Source organism: Hemiscyllium ocellatum, chromosome 12 (assembly GCF_020745735.1).
Source record: "Hemiscyllium ocellatum isolate sHemOce1 chromosome 12, sHemOce1.pat.X.cur, whole genome shotgun sequence".
In the NCBI taxonomy this organism is placed as follows: Eukaryota; Metazoa; Chordata; class Chondrichthyes; order Orectolobiformes; family Hemiscylliidae; genus Hemiscyllium; species Hemiscyllium ocellatum.
Window position 1 is genome coordinate 81,301,524 of NC_083412.1, and position 27,334 is coordinate 81,328,857.

General features: G+C 42.0%; 1 long non-coding RNA gene across 1 annotated transcript in view; it reads right to left on the reverse strand.

Annotated features, from left to right (window-relative positions):
- Positions 1 to 9,002: 9,002 nt before the first annotated feature.
- The window catches only part of LOC132820882 (uncharacterized), a 32,911-nt gene continuing 14,579 nt past the window's right edge, over positions 9,003 to 27,334 (reverse strand). The window contains exons 2-3 of the long non-coding RNA XR_009645253.1: positions 10,925 to 10,976; positions 9,003 to 9,037 (exon numbers count right to left, since the gene is read on the reverse strand). This is a non-coding gene — a long non-coding RNA (uncharacterized LOC132820882). The remainder of the gene's footprint in view (positions 9,038 to 10,924; positions 10,977 to 27,334) is intronic.

Sequence of the window (27,334 nt, forward strand, 5' to 3'; positions counted from 1 at the left end):
CAACTTTTTCACACAGAGAGTAGTACGTGTACAGAATGAGCTGCCAGAGGATGTGGTGGAGGCTGGTACAATCGCAACAGTTAAGAGGCGTTTGGATGTATATATGAATAGAAAGGGTTTGGAGGGATATGGGCCGGATGCTGGCAGGTGGGACTAGATTGGGTTTGGATATCTGATCACATGGACGGGTTGGACCGAAGGGTCTGTTTTCATGCTGTACATCTCTATGTCTCTATGTGCAGACCAGGTGAATTGGCCGTGCTAAATTGTCCATAGTATTAGGTGCATTAGACAGGCGTAAATGTAGGGGGGGTGGGTCTGGGTGGGTTACTCTTTGGAGGGTCATTGTGGACTTGTTGGCCAAATGGCCTGTTTTCACAGTATAGTGAAACTAATCTAAAAGTTTAAATGAATACTTGCAAATAATTCACACAATTTTACAGCAAGATAATTAGCTATTTAAATCAAATACAAAGAAAACAAGTAACTACATCATTATCTCAGAGAAGCAACATTTCTCTGCTGCTGATGTAAACTAGTGTAAAAATCCCTCTAAACATTGCATTAGTCTCGCTACATAGCTAACAGCTGGGAACTGCTCTCCCTCTCACAAAGGCTCCCCCACAGAATTTGTTTGTCTCACATGTTTTCTTCAAAACTGCATACAGTTCAGCCTTGACCCTCCTCTCACCCAACAACACTCAGAAGATATAAACACGTTGGTACACATTTAGGAGGCTGTATGCCAACATGATGAAACAATGAAGGGATAACCTAATATCCAGTCTCCAGTTATTATTTCACAGTGTGAATTGATTCTGTCTGATTTCAATCAGAAAATAGTTGATGCCATTTTATCATTTACATATTTTAGAATCTAGGGTTCTAAGTTACTAACATTGTTGCTCTTGTCTGGCCATCAGGAGATAGATGAGCATCAATCTGCTATCAAAATATTGCTATCAGATATTTTCTCATTACTGAGGCTGTTTGCCTGCTCTCAGTTTGGCACCTCATCTTACATCCTCCCAAAAGAGTTGGGGGATTGAGCAATGGGAGAATCAAATACATGTTCTGCTGTTCTGTGTGATCTACTAATAATTGACACAAGTTCAACAGTCTATTCACATGTCCAACCAACAGCCAGATCCATCTACTCTACCTTAAGTATTTTAAAATAAATTTATTTGTGATTTTTGAAGAGATTACCAAGAAGAGAGATGAGGGCAGAGTGGTAGACATTGTCTTCATGGATGTTAGTAAGGCCTTCAACAAGATCCTGCATGGTTGACTGATTGGTAAGGTTAGATCACATGGGATCTAAGAGAGATAGTCAATTTAATACAAAATTGGCTTAAAGGTAGAAGCCAAAGTGGTCCCTTGATGGTAAGGGTTGTTATTTGGAGTGGAAGCCTGAAACCAGTGGTGTGCCGCAAGGATCAGTTCTGGGTCCACTGTCGTTTGTCACTTATATCAATGGTGTGAATGAGAATATACAAGATAAGGTTAGTAAAATTGGTGGTACAGTGGACAGAGAAGAAGGTTATCAAAGCACACAAAGGGATCTTGATCAGATGGGCTAATGGGCTGAGAAGTGGCATTTTGAGTTTAATTATGATAATTACAAGGTGTTGCATTTTGGTCAGGCAAACCAGGACAGGACTTACAGAGTTAATGCTAAGGTCCTAGGGAATGTTGTTGAACAGAAAGACCTAGGTTAATGATTCTTTGAAAGTTGTGTCACACAAAGGCTTTGAAAGCCTTTTTTGATTTGATTTGATTTATTGGAGTCACGTGTACCTAAGTACAGTGAAAAGCTTTGTTTTACAAGCAGTAGAGACAGATCATAACAAACAAGTACATACAGATCATAGGGTGCTTAGACAGAACAAGGGCATAAAAGTTTGCATAGGAGTGCACAAAGCAAGATCAACATTAGCAAGATTAATATTATTTGAAGTTAGAGAGATCCATTAAGCAGTCTAATAACAGCAGGGAAGAAGCTGTTCTTGAACCTGTTGGTGCATATGGTCAAGCTTCTGTATACTTTGTCTGATGGAAGAGTTTGGAAGAGAGCATTACCGAGGTGGGAGGGATCTTTGATGATGTTGGCAGACTGCCCATGGCAATGAGAGATGTAAATGGAGTCCAAAAGATTCAAGGTTGGCTTCCATGATGGTCTGGACTGTACACACAATTTTCTGTAATTTTTAATGGTCCTGGGCAAAGCAGTTGCCATATACACCTGGATAGTATGCTTTCTATGGTTGATCTGTAAAAGTCAGTGAGGGCCCTTATGGACATGCCAAATTTCCTGAGCTGCCTGAGGAAGAAAAGATGTTGTTGTGCCATCTTGACTGTCACATCTACGTGGGAGGTCCAGACAAGATTGTCAGTTGTTGTCACTCCTAAGAACTTGACACTCTCGACCCTGTCCACTTGAGCTCCGTTGGCGGAGATAGGGGCATCTCCTCTTCTTTTCTTTCTGAAGTCTTTTAGCTTGCAAACATTGAGAGAGAGATTGTACCATCACACCAAGCATTCTATCTCCTTTCTGTATTCTGATCATTGTCTGATATCCATCCGACCATGGTGGTCTTATTAGCAAGCTTACAGATGATGTTTGTACAGAACTTATCAACGTAGTTGTGGGTATACAGGGAGTACAGTACAATGCATCCTTGCTGTGTGCCAGTGGATATAGGTGTCCTTGTTGTCCAGATGTTGCAGGAATGAATGTCAGATTAGGGAAATGGTGTCTGCTGTGGATCTGTTACATCAGAAGGCAAATTGCAGGGGATTAAAACAGGCCGGGAGACTGGAGTTAATGTGGGCCATGACTAGCCTTTCGAAGTGCTTCATGATTATGGAGATCATAACCACTGGGTGATAGTCATTAAGGCACATTGCGTGTGCTTACTGAGATAACAGTTGTCTTCTTGTAACAGGTGGGGATTTAAGGTTGTAGCAAGGAAAGGTTAAAGATGTCAGTGAATACTTCATCCAGGTGGTCTGCACAGAATCTAAGTGCACAACAGGGAACTCCATCTGGGCCTGTTGCTTTTTTGGGTTGACTCTCAAGAAGACCAATCTAACATCTGCATCGGTGACCGAGGGAATAGGTGGGTCTGGGGCCGTTGGAGAGGTGACACCATGCTGCTGGGTATTCTCCTCAAACCAAACATAGAAAACATTGAGAGCATCAGGTAAGGGTGTGTTTTTGTCAGCTATGTTGCTCTATTTCATTTTATATCCTGTAATGTTGTGTAGGTTTATTTGGCACACGCCTACATTAATCAGAACACTGAGTATAGGAGTTGTGACACATGTTGTGGCTGTACATGAATTTGGAATTCTGCTTCAGGAAGGATGTTGTTAAATTAGAAAGGGTACAGAAATGGATGTTGCCGAGACTAGGGGGTTTGAATTGTATGGAGAGGCTGGGTAGGCTGGGACTTCTTTCCCTTGGAGTGTCAGAGGCTGAGGGGTGACCTTATAAGAGTTTATAAAATCATGAGGGGCACAAATAAGGAGAATAGCCAAAGTCTTTTTCCCAGGGTAGGGGAGTCCAAAGCTAAAGCACATAGGTTTAAAGTGAGAGGGGAAAGATTTAAAGGGGACCTAAAGGAGTAATTTTTTCAGTAGAGGTGCTGAGTGTGTGGAATGAGCGGCCATACTTCCATGAGGAGTAGGCCCCTGGAGACGGCAGCGTGTATGGGTTGGGAAGCCCAGAGCCGGACTTTGGCAGCAGTATGCTGTAGAAGCAGAGAAGGAAAAGTTGGACCATCTTTAAGTTACCTTTTTGAATTTTATTCGTGAATAGAACTTACATACAAGCAATGGCATACACTTTTCACTGTATTTTACATTGAATGCATGTGACAATAAAGGATATTTATATTCAAAGGAAGTGGTAGAGATGGGTACAATTTCAATATTTAAAAGACATTTGGACAAGAACATGAATAGGAATGGCTTAGAGGGATATGGACCGAACACAGATAAATGGGACTATTTACATTGGGGATTCTGGTCGGCAGGGATGAGTTCGACCGACAGGTCTGTTTCCGTGCTGTGTGATTCTATGATTCTACTAATCTCGAGTCCATCTTTGTTCTTGTCTTTTTTTTATAATGATTTTAAAATTTCTCTTGTGGAATATGGCCACTTAATTGTCCATGAACAATGGGTTCCTTCTTCAAACACTGCATTTCACCTCGTGATAGTCTTCATACAGCATTCTTAGGTAAAGTTTTCTGGACTTTAACCCAAAGCTGGAGGAAGAACAACATGTTAAGCGACTAAGAAGGGATCGTGTAAAAGGTGATGATCCTGTACACTTGCTGGCTTTGTTCTTCTAGCTAGTGGGAGTAGCAGCTTGGGAAGTGCAATCAAAGAAGCCTTGGTGAGTTGCTGCAGTGCATCTTCTGGCTGGTGCCCATTCCCACCATTGTGCATTGATGCTGGAGAGAGTGAATATCTGTAGTGGTGGGTGCAGAGCTGTTTAGACCTAAATGGTATTGTGTTCCTTGAGTGTCCTCAAAGATGCAATTCAGGGCGTATCATGAGGATGTGCGGATTTGATATTTCATCTGCTGGATTCACCATGTCAAAATATATTTGAGAAAAAAGACATTTCATTGAAACAAAGTACATCATGTGTTAAGCATTCTGGTTGTCCTTTGGATCCCAGAGGCTGGAAATAGTCATATTTTAAGCTGGAAAAACTTAAAGCTCTTTGTCTTTAACCAGTTTGCCATGCCTCAGGCGACTGACTGTGTGGAGTTTGCACATTCTCCCTGTGTCTGCGTGGGTTTCCTCAGGGTGCTCCGGTTTCCTCCCACAGTCCAAAAATGTGCAGGTTAGGTGAATCGGCCATGCTAAATTGCCCGTAGTGTTAGGTGAAGGCGTAAATGTCGGGCAATGGGTCTGGGTGGGTTGCGCTTCGGCAGGTCGGTGTGGACTTGTTGGGCCGAAGGACCTGTTTCCACACTAAGTAATCTAATGCTGCCTGGTTGGATACAGCTTAAGCTGGTGTCATGTTACATAATTGCTGGCTCTCTAGCACAGTGCCCTTGTGACCCTCTGAACAGTTTGACTTGACTGGAACACAAGTCTTCAGCATTTTTGGAGGACAGTTGCTGGGATCCAGAGGCGTTGCTGTTACGTCATGCCATCAACCAGATTCAATCAAATTGCTGATTTCTATGATGTTTGGGACTCAGAATACACCAAGATGGATTATCCAGTCAGAAAGCCTGGCTGTAAATGTTTCAGCTTTGTCTTTGAATTTACATGTTGGATCTGTTATCTTATTTTACATTCATTCACAGGACGTGGGTGTCATTGGCTAGGCCCACAGTCATTTCCCATTTCTAATTGCCCAGAGGACAATTCAGAGTCAAGCACATTGCAGTGGGTCCAGAGTCACATGCAGACCAAGCCAAAGGAGGATGATAGTTTCCTTCCATGAATGTCATTAGTTGAGGACATGGACCTCCGGAGGTAGCACAAAATGGCAGGATATGGGCCTCTGGGAGGTAGGACAAAATGGCTTCTGCAACTTCTGCATTATTAAATTAAAATTACTCTGAACCAGTCAGAAATAAGAAACCGCAGACTGATGTAATTCCAATAATAAAAACACAGAAATAACGACGGAGGTAAGGCAAAATGGTTCCCTGCATGGAAATCCTACTGTAGTCCTTAAAACCATATAAATAACTAACCACATTTGCAAGCTGCGAGATGAGGAAATACTAACTATACCTACAAACGGCGGGTCTATGTTGAGGAAATACTAAACCACATTTTGCAAGCTGTGAAAAGGTGACATAAGCCATTACAACTTAATCATTGGTTCAAATTACTGCCCATAAAGTACTTATAATTATTCATTGGATTTAAATATGCGATCATGCTCCATGTCTGATTAAGATTAATGTATTTAAACTTTATGCAAACTCCGTAAGGTTGTTGGATTCTTTTGATTGCCAAGAAGTTTTCCTACTTCTGGGCAAATCAGAGTCTGCCAACCCAGCGCTGGAACATACAATAAACGATTGTTTGCATGTTGGACAAAGAGTGGTTTACAGGTGTGTTAATTGATCGATTGTGAAACCGACTTATAGATCCTCATAGTGAGCTGGATGGGGTTTTTTTTCCTGATAATTGACAATTGTTTCATGGTCTTCACTATTCTTAATTCTATTTTTTTTAAATTCAAATTCCATCATCTGCCGTGGTGGGTTTTGAGCCCATGTCCTCAGAATATTACCTGGGTCTCTGAATTAATAATTTCATGATAATATCACTAAGCTATGGCCTCCCCACCTTATGGTTGGAGATGTTTATGGACACTTTCTCCCATTAGTTGTTTCTAACCACTGACTTGTTGTCTGCTGTATGTTACCTAATCCTCAATCCATGCTGATACTCCCAATACCATGAGCTCCCAACTTGTGCAATAACATTCTATGTGGCAGCTTATTGAACATTTTCAGGAATTCTAAATACACTACATCTACCAATTTCCTCTTTATCACTCCACTTGTTATATCCTTGAAGAACTTGGATTTGTCAAACATGCCTTCACTATCAGAAAACCAAGTTGATGCTATTTGTTTGTGTTAAATTTTTCTGTCCTGCTATTTCCTCTTTAATAACAGGCTGGTACATTTTCCCAATGACAGATGTCAGGCTAATTGGCCTAAAGTTTTCTGCTTTCTGTCTTCCACCCTTCTTGAAAAAGGGAGTCACATTAACAGTTATCTAATTCACCGGAACACTCTTAGAATCCAATGAGTTATGAAATATTTTAACCAATGCCTCCATTACCTCTGCTACTACTTTCTTTCAAATCTTTGGAGCAGGCCTCCAATACCTGGTGAATTGTTTGACTTCAGTCCTATTGGCTTGGAGAAAGTGAGATGCTGGAGATCAGAGTTGAGTGTGTGGTACTGGAAAAGCACAGCAAGTCAGGCAGCATCTGAGGAGCAGGAGAGTCGTGTTTCCGGCATAAGAGACATTCTAAGCTCTTAAATAATTCAAATTGTGCAAATACAAAATCTCTAACTCAAAGGTTCTTGTTGAACTGAGCACAGATTACTGTAGAGACCTATGAAAAACAATCAGTACCCTAGCTGCAACAAGAAGGTGCAACATAAAGTATTACCATCAACAACGGATCCAATCAAAGCTCTGCAATGTTTCATGAATGTTGGTGGTTAATGGAACTTCTCCAGGTTGGAAGTATGTAAATAGTGAACCCTCACAAAGCTCAGACATTGGGCCTCAATTATTTATTATCCAATTAATGAATTGGAATGTAATGCGTTCATTGTTTCAAATAAACCAACCCAAGGAGTTAATTAATTCTGCTAAGTGATTGTTTATTCAACCATTATTAACATGGCAAGGATTACAGATCTTTTTATTCTGGATTTGTTAAATCAACCAACTGGATTTAAGCATAACCTGGCCCTGAGGAATTTTGTCTGCGGATCATTAACTTAGGTGCCTGGACTACTAATTTATGGCACCTTTCCCAACAAATTAGTTTTGATATCACAATCTCTACAGGTCAAGTATTCTCCTAGCTATAATTAAAGTCCAATATAATTATGGCTCTCCCTTTCACTATTGTACTTTTTATTTCTTCAAATAAAGCCATTTCGTTGTCTTCTTCTTGTCTCTTTGGTCAACAGCAATTCCCAGCTTTTAATTTACTTCCTCGTGTGTCGCATCCAAACCAGTTTGGTGGAAATCAATGGCTCAGAGGGCTAGGAATTCATAATTAGAATTATTGAACACCAAGACAACAAAATGAAATTCACATAGAATTATTTGAACAAATAAGAAAGGGCTTCAGCAAAATTGTGGGCAATAATTATAGTGAATTTAATTAACAGAATTAGATGAAAATAGGAATGTCTACTGGCAGAATTACTTTGACATGACAATGCCAGGAAAACTACCATTTCATTTCACTCCAACCAAATCATTACCTGTCATAACACACTCTGGGACTGTATGCTGCTATTAATAGGTTAATTAACCTTACCATGGGAACAAAAGCCCTCGCAGTCTTATGCTGCAGACACTCCAACATCACAGACAGTGTTAACAGGATTTCAAACTTCACACTTTCACCAGCACTGCCCATTAATATATATGTTCCAGCCTGAATTACCATTCATGGAGATACAGACTCTGGGAAGGAGCGTATTGAGCACTTTAGTGCTTGAGATCCATATCTAAGCGTTGATATGGATGTGGGTTTTGTGTGGGGAGGTTGAGGGAATTATTATTACCTCTCAGAATTTAATTGTAGAACACATTTAAATTTAAGTTCCAGCCAGTGGGCATCACATGTCAGGTGGGAGGTGGTTTGGGTGTGAAGCTTTCTTCTCAGGACTGAAATCTATGAAACAATTAAATGGAGGAGTGAGCGAGTGTCATTGGGGAGGTCGGGTGGGTTGTCAAATTGTTGAGGGAGGACTCAGTATTGGTCGGTGGGGAGGGGTGGATGATAGCCGCACAGCATTGTGACTGATTGGGTGGAGCAATTCTCATGATGGCCAGGGAGGAAAAGTTCATGGTGGGTAGGGTTAGACGGTAGCTAGGATCTGATCTGGGTGGTCATGGGTGGTTATGTCAGATGGTTGTTTGAGATTAGGAACAGAAATTTTGTGGCTATTGGTGGGATAGCTAATTGCACAACGTTTTGGATTATTAGGAGTACTCCCACTCATGGCCCACAAGCTGTGCTGTAAAGGCACTTTTACCTCATGCACTCAATCCTTTCTTTCTCCTTTAAACTGCCTAGTATCCCAAACCCAAGGCAGCACCTGGAGTTAAAATAGAATGGCTGTGAAAATAACAAACAGCTACAGAAATGAACTCACCTCCCACAAGCTGATTGCTTGCCTACTCCTCACCCAAACTTCATTAAAGCTGGAAGTGGGTGTCTCGAGGCCAGGTGGGATCCTGTTTTAGATTTCGTTCAATTTAGCGTCTAGTATGACAGCCAACTCACCTGCATTTGGAAGTTACAATTCAGATTCAAGATTGGAGAAATGGTGTCTGCAGAGTCCGCTAGTTGTAAATGTTCTATAAATTTATCCAAACTCATCACAAGTGAATGTGTCAAACTTAATGGAACATGACCTATAACATAGATGTCCTTATTTTTGTGCTGATTGACATCTTGTTCAGAAAGATCACTGTGGAAACGAAAAGCAAATGCCATGTAAGTGCAGTAGGCTAACTTTTCTCAGACAGGGCTAAAGAATTTGATGATCTACCAAAATAAAACGAGACATGCTTATACCACACCTATGAATAGTTGAGGACAATGAATGCCTGACATGTGAAGAATTTCTTTCCCACCAGGATTCAATAGCGAGAAAAGTGTGTTGACATTGTGGGCAAGCAGGTTGGTTAACAATATGCTAATTCTTCCAACACATTCAATATGTTTTCCAAGGTTCAGAGTTCAAGCAATGATGTGACTCACTGAGGTATATCTGTGAGACAGTGAGCTAAGTTCAGAAAAGTGGTCACACCATAAGGCAGAGCAAGTGGGCAACTAGGGGAATGGGTGATTAGGCAGTCCAAGATAAACAGGCAGATAGTGCTGGAGTCTCCAGAAATTCCATTCATTAACCAGTTTGTCATTCTGGATATTAGTGAGGGCATACATCGAGGAGTGTGGCAAACTCCAAGCCCATGGCAATGTTGATGGCCCAGTTATATGGCACAGGAGGATGAAGATCAAAAAGGCAGTACCGATAGGGAATTCATTAGTTAGGGGAACAGTCAATCATTTCAACATGACTCCAGGCTGGTGCAATGCCTCTCTATCAGGATGTTCTTATGGTGGAGGATGTACAGCCAGAGATTGTGGTCCACGCTGGCACTAATGAGATAGGTAGGAAAGAGGACACAGTACTGGGACTGATTCTGGGGGAGCAAGACACCTGGACAAGGTGAACAAAGTTGGGACTGAGTTTCTCGTGGGGTGTTTTGTCATGTTGTCTTAATTAAAAGGCATTCAGAAAAGATAGGAAAACAAAAAAGGAAGAGGGGTAACACTTTTGATCAAAATATTACAGCACTGGAGAAAGTGGATGTTTCAGAGGGTTCAAGCACAGAATCAATTTGGCTGGAGTTAAGACATAGGAAGATGTAGTCTATAATCACCAATTAGTGGAAAGCATGAGAGAAACAAATCTGCAAGGAAATTACAGACAGCTGTAAATGTCATAGAGTAGTTATAATGGGCGGCTTTAATTATGCATTTATAGACTGTACAGTGGTAATCATAGAATCCCTACAGTGTGGAAGGAGGCCATTTGGCCCATCGAGTACACACTTCCTCTCCAAAGAGTATTCCAACCAGACTCACACCCCCAGCTATCCCCTAAAGTCTGCATTCCTATGGTTAATTCATCTACCCTGCAAATCCATGGACACTATGGGTGACTTAGCATGGCCAGTCCACCTAACCTGCACATCTTTGGACTGTGAGAGGAAACCAGAGCACCCGGAGGAAGCCCATGCAGACACAGGGAGAATGTATAAACTCCACACAGACAGTTGCCTGAGGGTGGGAATCAAACTCGGGTCCCTAAAGCTGTGAGCCACTGTGCCACCCTGTGGTAATGTCAAGGGCAGTGAGTTCCAGGCATTCCTGGATTGTGTTCAGCAGAGTTTCATACACCAGTATGTGTCAAATCCCACAAGAAAGGAGGCCCTGCTAGAGCTGGCTGTTGGGAATGAGGTGGGCCAAGTAGATTCAGTACTCCTGAGGAACAGTGATCATTGTACTGGAAGGTTTAGGATTATGATGGAAAATAACATTGGTTGATCCAGAGTAAGAGTAATCAATTAGCATAGGTTAGTGGGAGAAATAGTAACTCACCAATGTTCTACCTTCAAAGATGGGATTATTTGTACACAGTCAAAGTTTATTCCTGCAAAGGAGAATAAACAAATTAGGATCAGCAAAACCAGAACCCTCTAGATGACAAAGGAGATAAAAATTAAGTTAACAAAGAAAATTCAAGGTGGAAGCTCTTCTCTCAGAGGGTGGTGACTCTGTGGAATTCTTTATGCCAGAAGGCTGTGGAGATCAGGTCATTAGATTAGATTCCCTACAGTGTGAAAACAGGCCCTTCGACCCAACAAGTCCACATCGACCCTCTAACTAATGCAACTAACACTGTGGGCAATTTAGCATGGCCAATTCACCGGAGCACCCAGAGAAAACCCACACTGATCCAGGGAGAATGTGTAAACTCCACACAGATAGTCGCCCAAGGCTGGGATCGAATCCAGGTCCCTGGCGCTGTGAGGCAGCAGTGCTAACCACTGAGCCACCTTGTCACCCCAGCATTCAAGAATATTCAAGTTTTGCATACAGAAATTTTTAATCAGTAAGGCAATCAAAGGTTGTAGGGAAGAGTCAGTGAAGTGGAGTTGAGGATTATCAGGTTTTATTGAATGGCAGAATAATTCAATGGGCTGAATGGCCTACCTCTGCTCCTATACTTTACACTCTTACAGCTATAACTACAATTGAGAACCATGTTGGATACAGAAGGAGGTGAAAATGTAAATACAAGAAGCAAAACGGGATTATGAGAAAACACTGGCAGTTAACATAAAAGGGAATACCCCAAATCTTAATATTGACATCTTATGGAAAAGATTGGTTAAAAAAGAGTAGGGTCCAAAAGGAAATTTTACATGCAGGGGAGAAAAGCATGAGGTAGATGCTGTCTTGGCTAAGTCGATAAAGGAGCAAACTCACTCATAAGAAGGCTGGCTTAAACTCACCTTTACCATGCTTCCCGACTGTGTATTCTGGATCATTTACTGTGTGAAAATATTTTCCTCACTTTACATTTGCATCTTTTTTCAAAACAATTTAAATTTGTGCCCAATCTTTTTATGAGTGGGAATAGATTCTCCTTATCTGCTGTGTCCACCCCCTCATGACATTGAAAACTTCTGACAAATCTCCCCTCAGCCTTCCCCTTACCACTTTACCAAGGAAAACAGTCCAAACTTCTCAAATCTAATCTTATAACTGAAGTTACTCATCCTTGGTGCTGTTCCTGTGAACACTTTCTGTCCTATCTCCAACACATTCTCATCTTTTCAAAAATGTGGCACTCAAAACTGTGCACAATACAATCTAACCACTGTCCTATATAGGTTCAGCATAACCTCCCTGCTCTTATACTCCATGACCCTATTGATGAAGCCTAGAGTACTGTATGCTTTACTAACAGCTCTCTCTTCCTCTCCTGCCACATTTCATGACCTGTGCATAGGTCTCTCTGCTCAAACACATCCTTTAGAAAAGTACTCTTTAGTTTATATTTCTCAAAGTCTTTGATACCAAAAATATATCATATCACACTTCTCCACATTGAATTTCACGTCACCCATCCATCAATTTCACCAAAGTGTGGATTTTGCCCATTGAATTACTCTGCCATTCAATAAGACCTGATAAACCTCAACTCCACTTCTTTGACTCTTCCCCATAAACGTTGGTTGCCTCCTTGATTAAGGAGGGCATTGGATGAGTATTCACACAGAAACACCATGCAGGGTTATTGGGAAAAGGAAGATTTTTACCACTAAGTCAAAATACTCAGAAAGTTGCTGCAGACACAAAGCACTGAATGGCCTCCATCTGCATTGTAACAATGCCATAATTCAGAGATGTGATGGAAACAATTGGAGCCTCCACCATCATTACTCATAGCCCCAGTGTACAACCTGGGTTTTGTGTGATCTCTGATAATGGGATCATTATAAGATCGGTCACTCATAACATAACAACGAGAGTGGCAATTAAATAGATTATTTATTTCCTGGCCTTGAAATTCCAGAGCAATGTGAACAAATGCAACTTAAATTTGAATGTAAAAAAAAATCTTACAAGGCCTAAAAAAGGGTGGCATGGTGGCTCAGTGGTCAGCACTGCTGCCTCACAGCACCAGGGACCCAGGTTTGATCCCTGCCTCGGGTGACTGTTTGTGCAGAGTTTACACTTTCTCCCTGTGTCTGTGTGGGTGTGCTCCGATTTCCTCTCGCTGTCCAAAGCAGGCCAGGTGAATTGGCTGTGCTAAGTTGCCCATTGTATTAGGTGCATTATTCAGGGGTAAGTGTAGGAAATGGGTCTGGGTAGATTACTCTTGGGAGGGTCAATGTGAACTTGTTGGGCCAAATGGCCTGTTTCCACACTGTAGGGAATCTAATCAAACCTTTTTCTTAAATACTACATATTAAGGCAGAGTTCATGACTTAAGAAGCAGAACACGAAGATGGAGATGTAGGTCTTGATTTTTTTTTGCCAGCTTGGATACACAGAGGTGGAAGAAATCCAGACTCCACAAACCTGACCTTTAAAAATGGCCACCTGTAATCTATGACTAGAAACGGGTCATGGTAAAAGCTAAGGAGGTTGAGAGTTGCTGAGACAGGCTGGACCAAAAGCATTCCTCCAGCCCTCACCCCTCACACACCGTCACTTCCTCAGCCATCTCACACTCCCCATGCCCCAGCCTCCATGGCCCTTCATACACTTGAACTATTCTATTCCCTCTACACTTCCCCAGAGTACCTCAGAATCTTGACAACATTCCATGTCTCCTCCACCCATCCCATAGAGTCCCTCCTGATACCGATACCAACTTCAGGCCCACTCATGCCAATCTTTCACTTAACAGGAGATATTGGAACAGGTAAGCAAATATTTGGTCAAAGAAGTAAACTCTAAGGATGAGTGAGCACAGAGAGTTTCACCGAGAATTCCAGACTTTGGAGCCCAGGCTGAGGGCGCAATTGCTTAAGGTAGAGAATTTTAAAAATCAGGGATACGCAAATGGCCAGAATTGGGGAAGTGCAGAATTTTCAGAGGGTTGTAGTCCTAAAGTAATTACAGAAACAGGGAGAGCCAAGGCCTTTGAGATTGGGCATTTCTAAAACACGGATAAAGATTTTAAAGATTCAAGAATTGCGCAGTCGGAAGTCAATACAGGTTAGTAATCACAAGGATGTTGGAATGACAGGACTTGCTGCAATTTGGAAACAGTGCAAGAGCATTATGTATGTGTTTGAGTTTATGGTCAGTGCATTTGGAAACCCAGTGGAGATGTAATAAAGTCATGGATGAGGATAACGGCAACAACTGAGAAGTTGACTATCTCAGAGACTATAAGTCTACCTTTGTGTTGTGATTAAATCTGTAGGTAAAATCTGTCTTGTGTCATACCTGAACTAAGAGTATTTAGGCTTGATGCCAAAAGAGGAAGAGTATTCATTTACTCAGCATGTGATCAGTGTAAATCCCCAAAACCAATCTGTGTTCCTATCAGACTATCAACAGAGCAAACATACTGTAACAATGAAATCTTAATATGTCTGGCAGCTGCCAGTCAACGGATTATACTAAATGCTCAGGGACAAAATTAGAATTAGGTTGTCATTCCAATCCAAATGTGCGTTTAAATTGTTTAATAGTTGGGGATCATTCAAGACAATGAACTGGAATATCATATTAGCATCACACCTGAAGCCAAGAGAAAGCTTCAGAGTCGCAATGGGTCATATTATTATTAATAAAAAATAAATAATTTCTTTTTTTAAGAATTCCTATGGTGTGAAAACAGGCCCTTTGGCCCAGCAAGTCCACACTGACCCTCCGAAGAGTAACCCACCCTGACCCATATCCTATTGTCTCCATATTTACCCCTGACTAATGCACCTAGCCTACATATCCCTGAACACTATGGGCAACTTCGCATGGCCAATTCATTCTAACCTGCACATCTTTGGATTATGGGAGGAAACCGGAGTCACCACGCAGACACGGGGAGAATGTGCAAACTCCACAGGCAGTCTCCCGAGGCTAGAATCAAACCTGGGTCCCTGGCACTGTAAAGCAGCAGTACTAACCATTGAGCCATCGTGCCACCCTTCAAATATTATATGTTAGGATTCCAGACTACTTTGTTTTGCACTTGAGATTATTTTCTCCAGTTGGAAGTCCATGATACAAAACCAACCATTGAATTTTACTTCACATATTTCTAATTTATAGCGGAGATCATCAGCATCGAAGATAATCTTTCAACCATTGTCAAGATTTCATCTTTTAAGCATTTCTATTGTAGTTTATTAAGCCTTCAATTAGAAACTTTATACAAACGTATGCATCGGGAGCAGGAATAGATCATCCAGTCCCTCAAGCCTGTTCTGCTATTCAGTAAGACCATGGCTGATCTGATTATACCCTCAAATCATCATTCCTGTCCATGCCTGATGACCATTCACTCCCTTGCTTAACAAGAATCTAAGAAGGGGAATTTCTTCAGCCAGAAAATTATGGTGATCAAGTCATTGAGCACGTTTAACAGAGAGATGGATAGGATCTTGATTAGTAAAGGGTTCAAAGATAAAGGAGAAAAGGCAGGAGAATGGGATCGAGAAACATATCAGCCATGACAGAATAGCAGAGCCGACTTCATGGACCAAATGGCCTAATTCTGCTTCTATATCCTATGGCCTACCTATATCTTATTCATATTCAAAGGCTCTGCTTCAGCAATAGGAAGAGCACTCCAAAGACTCACAGTCATCTGAGATAAATGTCTTGGTTCACTCACATTACTTACAGTGTGGAAACAGGCCCTTCGGCCCAACAAGTCCACACCGACCCGCCAAAGCGCAACCCACCCAGACCCATTCCCCTGCATTTACCCCTTAATTAACACTACAGGCAATTTAGCATGCCAATTCACCTAATCTGCACAGTTTTGGACTGTGGGAGGAAAACAGAGCACCCAGCGGAAACCCACGCAGACACAGGGAGAATGTGCAAAGTCCACACAGTCAGTCGCCTGAGGCAGGAATTGAACCCGGGTCTCTGGCGCTGTGAGGCAGTTCTAGGATTCCCCATAAGAGGAAACATTGTCTCTACATTTACCCCTCAGGATCCTATTTGTTTCAATCAAGTCATTTCTTACTTATCTATATTGCAGGAAATAGAAACTTAGCTTGTCCAACCTTTCCTCATAAGACTAGCCTCTCAATCCAGGCATTACTCTGGTAACCTTCTCTGAATTGTCTCTGACCCATTTATGTCAGAGAACACACACCGGATCATCAACGCCACACTCACAGGAATCCGATTCACAAGAGAGGAAGAAAAGGACAACCAGCTCCCATTCCTAGATGTGATGGTACAGAGAACACCGAATGGAGAATTCACCACGAAGGTATACAGGAAAGCCACACACACAGACCAAGTCCTGAACTATGAAAGCAACCACCCCAACACACACAAACGAAGTTGCATCAGGACATTATTCAAAAGGGCCACAACACACTGCAGCACACCAGAACTACAAAAAGAGGAAGAAGAATACCTATACAAGGTGTTCACCAAAAACGGATACCCGCACAATTTTATCAACAGATGCCTAAGGGAAAGACAATGAAATGAGGACATGCCACAACCCAAAGGACTGGCCACACCACCATACATCAGGAGCATTTCTGAACTGACAGCCAGACTGCTGCAACCTCTAGGACTCATAACAGCACACAAACCAACAGCCACTCTCAGACAACAACTCACCAGGACAAAGGACCCGATACCCAGCATGAGCCAAACCAATGTAGTGTACAAAATCCCATGCAAGGACTGCACAAAACACTACATAAGACAAACAGGAAGACAGATAACAACTCGCATCCACGAACACCAACTAGCCACGAAACGACACGACCAGCTATCCTTAGTAGCCATACACTCAGATGACAAACAACATGAATTCGATTGGGACAACACCACTATTATAGGGCAAGCCAAACAGAGAACAGCCAGGGAATTCCTAGAGGCATGGCACTCATCCACAAATTCTATCAACAGACACATCGACCTAGACCCAATATACTGGCCACTGCAGCGGACAGCAACTGACAACCGGAAGCGGCAGATTCAAACCACTATAAATGCCGGAGGAATCAGCACAGAAGCACTTCACAGGAGGCTCCCAAGCACTGAGGATGTCACCTAGAAAGGGGACTGCAACAAAAACTCCCAGCTCGGCGAACAGAACCACAACAACGAGCACCCGAGCTACAAATCTTCTCCCAAACTTTGAATGTCCTTCTTTAAATACTTATGCAGTACACAGAGATGTACTCTAGATGGGGTCTTCCCAGTGCATCTAATAACTGAAGCATAATCTCCCTACTTTTGTATATAATTATCCTCTCAACACGTGATAATATTCTATTAGCTTTCCTAGTTACTTGTTGTACTTGCATACTCACTTATAGCAATTCAAGCAGGAGGACACCTAGATCTCTCTGCACCTCAGAGATCTGCAGTCTCTCACCTTTAGATAATATCCTTTTCTAATTCTTCCAGCCTAAAAGACCTTTCACATTTTCTCAAATAATGTATTCCATTTTGCAGATCTTTGCCGACTCCATTACCCTGCTGTGCCCTCTTCACAATTTCCTTTTATGCCAATCTTTGTGTCATCTGCAAATTTACCAACAACATCTTCCATCCCTTTGACCAAATCATTTACATAAATTACAAACAGGTGAAGTCCCCAACTCTAATCCCTGTGGCATATCGAACCAATCTGAAAATATGCAATTGAGTGGGGTCGTAACTTGACCTCTGAGAGGAGGCAGCAAGTCTCATTGATGTGAGGCCATTTTAAAGGGAAACATTACACATAGATACATGTTGTGTAAGGGGCATAGATCTGTGGAGTTCCTAATTGCTGACTGTTCTAATGCATTGGTCCTCTGTTGCTGCAAATCTCCCGACCTCAGACATTGCTAACCAACTCATTTGCAACAACACTTTTGGACACAGATGTCAGGAGAAAAAATAGGTATGTTGTACAAGAGGGACTAATGATGTGAGCAGGGTCCATTGTTCTGTACATGCCTTGATCCTCTTGCAAATGCTGCAGCTGGCTCTCAATACAGACATTGATCCATGAAATATCCTGTGGGGACATGGAGTTATACTTCATACCGGAACTGTTACATTCAGGGGCATTCAATACACTGCAGCTCAATCAATAAGAGGACTGTTGTCCAACAAAAGTTTCATTTTTAATTCAGTCCTATTGGAAATGTTATTTTCTTTCTTGCTGGCCCATTTTGTACAATGTACAGATGGAGGTTTAAAAAGTGTCATTTGCCTCTTTTTACCTCAGAGGTGGACATATTGTTCTGATCCCAGCTGATATTTTCACTGGACATGTCAGTTCTCAGAATAGATAATATTTGGTTTTATTTTTAATATACAAGATGGTCTTTCACTGAAACGCAAGTCCAAAATAGATTTGGTTTCAGCAATAAAACAGAAGTTTATTACATAAAATAAAGAGATTAAATAGAATATACCAAGTTATTTACATATAACCCAATTTTCAAATTTTGAAAACACACAGAAAATACAATATTCCATCGAGCACAATCCCTTTAATATTACTTAAATACCAGAGAGAATTCCAATTCTTATCACGTTGATAGGTTTGACTTAAGTGTTACATTTAATTTCCAGTCTTAAAAGTTTGATGGCCTTCTCCATGGGGATTCATACTGCTGATCTTAGACTCACTCAGCTGTGAATAACCCATTCAGAGTTCTAACCAAACACTTTTGATCTGGAATATTAAGGCTAAATCCTTATATAGAGTTAATTTATTTCTAACTTGTCTGACCTAACTCCTTGCTCCAAGAGATATTATTTCACATATCCAGCTTCAACCAAGACGTCTGCAAAATAAAATGAAAAGATTTAGAAACTATGGATGCTCTCCTAAGCAAACAAAAATTAACTCTGAGTCCTTCTAACTGAAAGCTCTCTAATACTGTTAAATGTTTATTTTGTCTGCTCACAAAACTATCCCAGTGCAAACAAATTCCCATGAGCACTCCACAAACTCTCTCTAATATACTGGCTTTTAAAAGTGGTTTCAAAAATACTGACAAGCAATTCATTAAACTCCCTCACAAACACAGATCAAAACCCGCATGCCACTTGTTTAAAATCCAAACTCTAAAATAAATGATTATACAATGGCTTCCTCGGTACCCACCGCTATGTCCCTGTAAAATCCAGTTACAAACCATGAAGACAATAACATGATCTTTGGTGCAGTGGAAGTTGATGTCTAAATCAAATTTCAAAGACATTTTTTCAATAAGATGTTTCAAGTTCATGAGCAAATCATACCTTTTTAACTGAGGAATCAAGTTAAATTAGTTAAATAACTCTGACTGTTATACTAAAATAAATGAAGTGTTCAAAGGAACTTTACACCCTTACACTTAATGTTTGTTCATGCTGGTGATGATAACAGTGTTTATTGGAATATTTGGTTTGAATTAAAGCAAACATTTGATTCTTATCCAAAGCAGATCTAAAGTATGTACACTAACTGCCTGTGTACCTCAGAAAGCACACAGTGCAGTGCAAGCTATGGTCATACATCTGCTGTATCATGAGATAAAGTAATGAGACCTGGAGGAATGCTCTGTCATGTACAGACAAATAACTGGAGCTTCACATTTCACAGTTTGCAGGACTTCAGGAGCAACTAAACAAATACACCTGGCCTTTCCAGCTCATGTAGATCTACATTGACAAATATAGCCTGCCTGCCAGTATATTTTAATCAATTATAGAAGCTTTGCTGTTTTGCCCTGTTCATCTGTAAAAGATTTCTTCCCTGTTTCAAGCTATCTCATTTCAATCATAATTGGGCATAATTTCCCATTTTTAGTTTATATGTCAACTGATATAGTGGCCTGGTCTGGAATAGCTTGGAAGCCACTTTCATTCAGTCATCCATTCTTCACTTCTTTAATTACGCAATTGGCCTGTTGGGTGTTTTTCTCTGGGAATCACTTGGCTGGAGAAGCTAAAGTGCGTGTCATTTTTGGGATCTTCCAGCATTCACAACTCCAGCACAATATTAAAACCCCAGCACATACCAGTTCAGACACTGCGACTCCCTCTCAAACTGTGCTCTTTGACCATTATTACCAAAACACATTGCCCAGAGGAAAAGCAAGCTATCTCCCCACTACATAAACAGGGACCTCGAGGTGTCGGAGAGTCATAGAGTCATAGAGATGTACAGCATGGAAACAGATCCTTCTGTCCAACCTGTCCATGCCGACCAGATATCCCAACCCAATCTAGTCCCACCTGCCAGCACCTGGCCCATATCCCTCCAAACCCTCCTATTCGTATACTCATCCAAATGCCTCTTAAATGTTGCAATTGTACCAGCCTCCACCACTTCCTCTGGCAACTCATTCCATACACGTACCACCCTCTGCGTGAAAATGTTGCCCCTTAGGTCTTTTTTATATTTTTCCCCTCTCATCCTAAACCTTTGCCCTCTAGTTCTGGACTCCCTGACACCAGGGAAAAGACTTTGCCTATTTATCCTATCCATGACCCTCATAATTTTGTAAACCTCTACAAGGTCAACCCTCAGCCTCCGACACTCCAGGGAAAACAGCCCCAGCCTGTTCAGCATCTCCCTATAGCTCAAATCCACCAACCCTGGCAACATCCTTGTAAATCCTTTCTGAATCCTTTCAAGTTTCACAACATCTTTCCAATAGGAAGGAGACCATAATTGCACACAATATTCCAACAGTGACCTAACCAATGTCCTGGACAGCCACAACATGACCTCCCAACTCCTGTACTCAATACTCTGACCAATAAAGGAAAGCTTACCAATGCCTTCTTCACTATCCTATCTACTTGCGACTCCACTTTCAAGGAGCTATGAATCTGCACTCCAAAGTCTCTTTGTTCAGCAACACTCCCTAGGACCTTACCATTAAATGTATAAGTCCTGCTAAGATTTGCTTTCCCAAAATGCAGCACCTCACATTTATCTGAATTAAACTCCATCTGCCACTTCTCAGCCCATTGGCCCATCTGGTCAAGATCCTGTTGTAATCTGAGGTAACTCTCTTTGCTGTCCACTACTCGTCCAATTTTGGTGTCATCTGCAAACTTACTAACTGTTATGCTCGCATCCAAATCATTTACGTAAATGACAAAAAGTAGAGGACCCAGCAACGATCCTTGTGGCACTCCACTGGTCACAGGCCTCCAGTCTGAAAAACAGCCATCCACCACCACCCTCTATTGTCTACCTTTGAACGAGATCTGTATCCAAATGGTTAGTTCTCCCTGTATTCCATGAGATCTAACCTTGCTAATCAGTCTCCCATGGGGAACCTTGTTGAATGCCTTACTGAAGTCCATATAGATCACATCTACTGCTCTGCTCTCATCAATCCTCTTTGTTACTTCCTCAAAAATCTCAATCAAGTTTGTGAGACATGATTTCCCACGCACAAAGCCATGTTGACTATCCCTAATCAGTCCATGCTTTTCTAAATATATGTACATCCTGTCCCTCAGGATTCACTCCAACAACTTGCACACTACCGAGGTCAGGTTCGCTGGTCTATTGTTCCCTGGCTTGTCCTTACCGCCCTTCTTAAACAGTGGCACCACGTTTGCTAACCTCCAGTCTTCGGGCACCTCACCTGTGACTATCAATGATACATATATCTCAGCAAAAGGCCAAGCAATCACTTCTTTCGCTTCCCGCAGAGTTCCTTGGGTACACCTGATCAGGTCCTGGGGATTTATCCACCTTTCCCTGTTTCAAAACATCCAGCACTTCCTCCTCTGTAATCTGGACATTTTGCAAGATGCCACCTTCTATTTCCCTGCAGTCTATATCTTCCATATCCTTTTTCACAGTAAATACTGATGCAAAATACTTGTTTAGTATCTCCCTCAATTTCTGTGGCTCCACACAAAAGCTGCCTTGCTGATCTTAGAAGGGCCCTATTCTCTCCCTAGTTACCCTTTTGTCCTTAATGTATTTGTAAAAACCCTCTGGATTCTCCTTAACTCTATTTGCCAAAGCTATCTCATGTCCCCCTTTTGCCCTCCTGATTTCCCTCTTAAGTATACTCCTACTGCCTTTATACTCTTCTAAGGATTCACTCGATCTATCCTGTCTATACCTGAGATATGCTTCCTTCGTTTTCTTAACCAAACCCTCAATTTCTTTACTCATCCAGCATTCCCTATACCTACCAGCCTTTCCTTTCATCCTAACAGGAATATACTTACTCTGGATTCTCATTATCTCATTTCTGAAGGCTTCCCATTTTCCAGCTGTCCCTTTACCTATGAACATCTGCCTCCAATCAGTTTTCAAAAGTTCTTGCCTAATACCATCAAAATTGGCCTTTCTCCAATTTAGAACTTCAACTTTTAGATCTGGTCTATCCTTTTCCATCACTATTTTAAAATAAATAGAATTATGGTCGCTGGCCCCAAAGTGCTCCCTCACTGACACTTCAGTCACCTGCCCTGCTTTATTTCCCAAGAGTAGGTCAAGTTTTGCACCTTCTCTACAAGGTACATCCACATACAGACTCAGAAAATTGTCTTGTACACGCTTAACAAATTCCCCTCCATCTAAACCTTTAACACTATAGCAGTCCCATTCTATCTTTGGAAAGTTAAAATCCCCTACCATAACCAGCCTATTATTCTAACAGATAGTTGAGATCTCCTTACAAGTTTGTTTCTCAATTGCCCTTTGACTATTAGGGGGTCTATAATACAATCCCAATAAGGTGTTTATCCCTTTCTTATTCCTCAGTTCCACCCAAATAACTTCCCTAGATGTATTTCCGGGAATATCCTCCCTCAGCACAGCTGTAATGCTTCCCTTATCAAAGATGCCACTCCCCTTCCTCTCTTGCCTCCCTTTCTATCCTTCCTGTAGCATTTGTATCCTGGAACATTAAGCTGCCAGTCCTGCCCATCCCTGAACCATGTTTCTGTAATTGCTATGATATCCCAGTCCCATGTTCTTAACCATGCCCTGAGTTCATCTGCCTTCCCTGATAGGCCCCTTGCATTAAAATTAATGCAGTTTAATTTATTAGTCCTACCTTGCCCCTGCCTACCCTGACTGTTTGACTCGTTTCCGTTCTCAACTGTACCAGTATCAACTGTACTGATCTCTTTCCTCACTATCTCCCTGGGTCCTACACCGCCCCCCCCAACACGCCTTCATAGTTTAAATCCTCCCGAGCAGTCCTAGCAAATTTCCCTGCCAGTATATTAGCCCCTTTCCAATTCAGGTGCAATCCATCCTCCTTGTACAGGTCAGTTCTACCACAAAAGAGATTCCAATGTTGAGGGGGGGAGTCAAAGGAGGCCTTCATAGCCAAGCTGGACACAGATTGGAGCCTGGACCAGATACCAATTTCTCCTCCACCTCTGAGGAAGAGGCTAAAGACCCCTCAAAGAATGCACCAGAAAGGCAGACTCCTGCACCTTCTGTTAGCTCTGATGTTGACAACCCAATGGGCAGTGTAGCTAGATTAAAGTTGGGAGCACATTCTGGTCAGTACATCATTGACACACCTACACAGCTGGCCAAGGAGGAGACAACCCAGATTGATGGCACACGGAGCTCTGCCAGATATCAGGCACCTGCTCAAACCCAGAGAAGAGAAGTTCCCGTGGTATCAGCCATTAATATTATCATTGCAAATACAGAGAAGGGCAAATTTAGAGTCATAGAGTCATAGAGATGTACAACATGGATACAAGCCCTTCAGTTGAACTAGTCCATGCCAACCAGACATCCTAACTTAATCTAGTCCCACCTGCCAGTACCCGGCCCATATCCCTCCAAACCCTTCCTATTCCTATACCCATCCAGATATCTTTTAAATGCTGCAATTGTACCAGCCTCCACCACTTCCGCTGGCAGATCATTCCATTCACATATCACCCTTTGCATGAAAAAGTTGCCCCTTAAGTCCCTTTTATATCTTTCCCCTCTCACCATAAACCTATGCCCTCTAGTTCTGGATTCCCCCACTACAGGGAAAACACTTGCCTATTTATCCTATCCATGCCCCTCATGACTTTATAAACCCCTATAAGGTCACCTCTCAGCCCCCAACCTCTAGGGAAAACAGCCCTAGCCTGTTCAACCTCTCTCTAAAGCTCAAATCCTCTAACCATGGCAATATCCTTGTAACCTTTTTCAGAACCCTTAAATTTCACAACACCTTTCCGATAGAAAGTAGACCAGAATTGCACACAATATTCCAATAGTTACCTAACCAATGTCCTGTACAGCCGCAACATGACCTCTCAACTCCTGTACTCAGTACTCTGACCAATGAAGGAAAGCATACCAAATGCCTTCTTCACTATCCTATCTACCTGTGACTTCACCTTCAAGGAGCTATGAATCTGCAATCCAAGGTCTCTTTGGAAACACTCAAGAAGCTAAACCGAAGATTGCAGAAGTCTACCAATGTTATCAGTACTGAGCCAGGGCTCTGGCAAGTGAGTGTCTCCATGGACAGGTTGGTAGATGCTAACCAGTAGAACATTCACTAGTTGCTGGAGCATGCAGACCTGGGACTCAGCACAAACATCAAGGCAACAACAGTTGAGGGATCTTGACCTCAGTCCAGGTGTCTGCTCCTCTCAGGAGAGTGGCAGCAGAGAGGCAACTGGAGAAACTACACACAGCATCCCCCCCCCAATAAGGAATGTTCCCTTTCCTTTGCTTTATGTATCTCCAAGTTCTGTGCTTCTGGAAATGGAAGGTTTGCTTCAGCATGTTGGGAACATCACACCTTGGAGCGAAAGTCATTCAGGAGATACCGGGCCACTCCAACTTCACTTTGCCCGTGACCCTCAAGACTGTCAGAGGTCAATTCGAGAAGGGTGAGCCTAAATTTAACTCCACCCAACACTCCAAGGCCAACAGGCTCCACCATTGAACAAGCTCAGTACATGCCCCCCCCTCAAACCTGTCTCCAGCTGCACACCCCAGGATTACTCCCAGACATGCAGGAGGGCAAGACAAAAGAAAACTTTAGTGGCATAATTATATATGCAATATGCATTCACTTTACACTATCACCATCATCTGAGTGATCAATTAACATTTTAGCTGTAACTATAAGAAAACAGGTAGAGAGAGTAGTTATCCATGGCTGAAGGATATTTTCCCCAGGGTGGAGGAGTCCAAAACTGGACAGCATATGTTTAAGTTGAGAGGGGAAAGATTTAGATTAGATTAGATTCCCTACAGTGTGGCAATAGGCCCTTGGGCCCAAAAAGTCCACACCGACTCACCGAAGAGTAACCCACCCAGACCCATTTCCCTCTGACTTATGCACTCTGGGCAATTTAGCATGGCCAATTCGCCTCTCCTGCATATCTTTGGATGGTGGGAGGAAACCGCATCACCCTGAGGAAACCCACACAAACACGGGGAGAATGTACAAATTCCGCACAAACACTCACCCAAGGCTGGAGTCAAGCCTGGGTCCCTGACATTGTGAAGCAGCAACGTTTGCCATTGTGCCACCCTTGGAAGGGACATTTTCATGCAGATGGTGCTCCGTGTTTAAAATCACTGCCAGAGGAAGTCGTGGAGGTTGGTACAATTACAGCATTTAAAAGGCATCTGGAATGGTCTGTGAATGGGAAGGGTTTAGAGGGACATAGGATATCTGCTCAGCATGGACAAGTTGGACCAAAGTGACTGTTTCCATGCTGTACAGATTGATGAGTCTATGACTCTAAGTATGGGGTCAAAACTGTGCACAGTACAACAGAAGCAGTTTGACTAATGCTCTGTACAGTTGCAACAACAATTCCTTTCTTTTTCCCCTATTCCTTTTGCAATAAATACCAAAGTTCCATCTCCCTCCTTGTTACCTGCATATTAGCTTTGTGCGATTCATTCACGAGGATGTCCAGATCCCACTGCACAAAGTATTTTGAAGGTTTTCTCCATTTAGATGATAAGTTGCCTTTTTATTCGTCGGTAAAAATGGATAACCTTACATTTATTCACATTAAACTCCAACTGCCAAATTTTTGCCTATTCACGTAACCTAGCAATATCCATTTGTAAATTTATTATTTCTCCATTGCAACTTACTTTGCACCCAGACTAGTGCAACTTGCAAATAATTTTATCCCTATATCCCAGTCATTAATATACATCAGAAACAGTTGGGGCCCAAGGACTGAACCCTCTGACACCCCACCAATTACATCTTGCCAAGCAGAAAATGATCCATTTATCCCAACTCTCTGCTTTCTATTAGTTAACTGATCCTCTGTCCAAGTTAGTATATTACCCCTAACATGATGTGGTCTTACCTTGTGAGTTAACTTTTCATGTAGCACCTTATCATGTAGCCTTTTGGAAATCCAGATATCCCACATCTACAGTGACACCAAATTGATGATATTACTGAATCAGTGGAGGCATAGAGTCATAGAGTTGTACATCACAGAAACAAACCCTTCAGTCCAACTCGTCCATGCCAACCAAATATTCTAAATTAAACTATCCCATTTGCCAGCATTTGGCCCATATCCCTATAAACCCTATTCACACACACACCCTGATGCCTTTTAAATGTTTTAATTGTACCAGCCTCCACCACATCCTCTGGTAGCTCATTCCATTCATGCACCACCCTCGGCATGAAAAAGTTGTCCCTTAGATCCCTTTTAAATCTTTCCACTCTCACCCTAAACTTTTTGGACTCCTCCATCCTTGGGAAAAGACTTGTCAATTTACACTATCCATGCTTCGCATGATTTTGTAAACCTTTATAAGGTCACCCCTCAACCTTCAATGCTCCAGGGAAAATAGCCCCAGACTTTTTGTCCTCTGTGTATAGTTCAAATCCTCCAACCCTAACAACATCCTTCTAAATCTTTTCTGAACCCTTTCAAGTTTCACAGCATCTTTCCTATAGTAGTGAGAACAGAATTGCACACAATATTCCAAAAGTGGCCCAATCAATATCCTTTAGAGCCACAACATGACCTCCGAACTCCTATACTCAATGCTCTGACCAATAAAGGAAAGCATACTAAGTTCCTTCTTCACTATCCTATCTACCTGCGATTCAACTTTCAAGGAACTATGAACCTGCACTCCAAGGTCTCTTCGTTCAGCAACACTCACTAGGACCTTAACATTAAGTGTGTAAGTCCTGCTAAGATTTGCTTTCCCAAAATGCAGCACCTCACGTTTATCTAAATTAAACTCCATCTGCCATTCCTCAGCCCATTGGCCCATCTGATGATTATTATAATTACCCATTGCACAGCCACAAAAATCCCAGACTTTTAGTCCATTCTAAAGAAAAT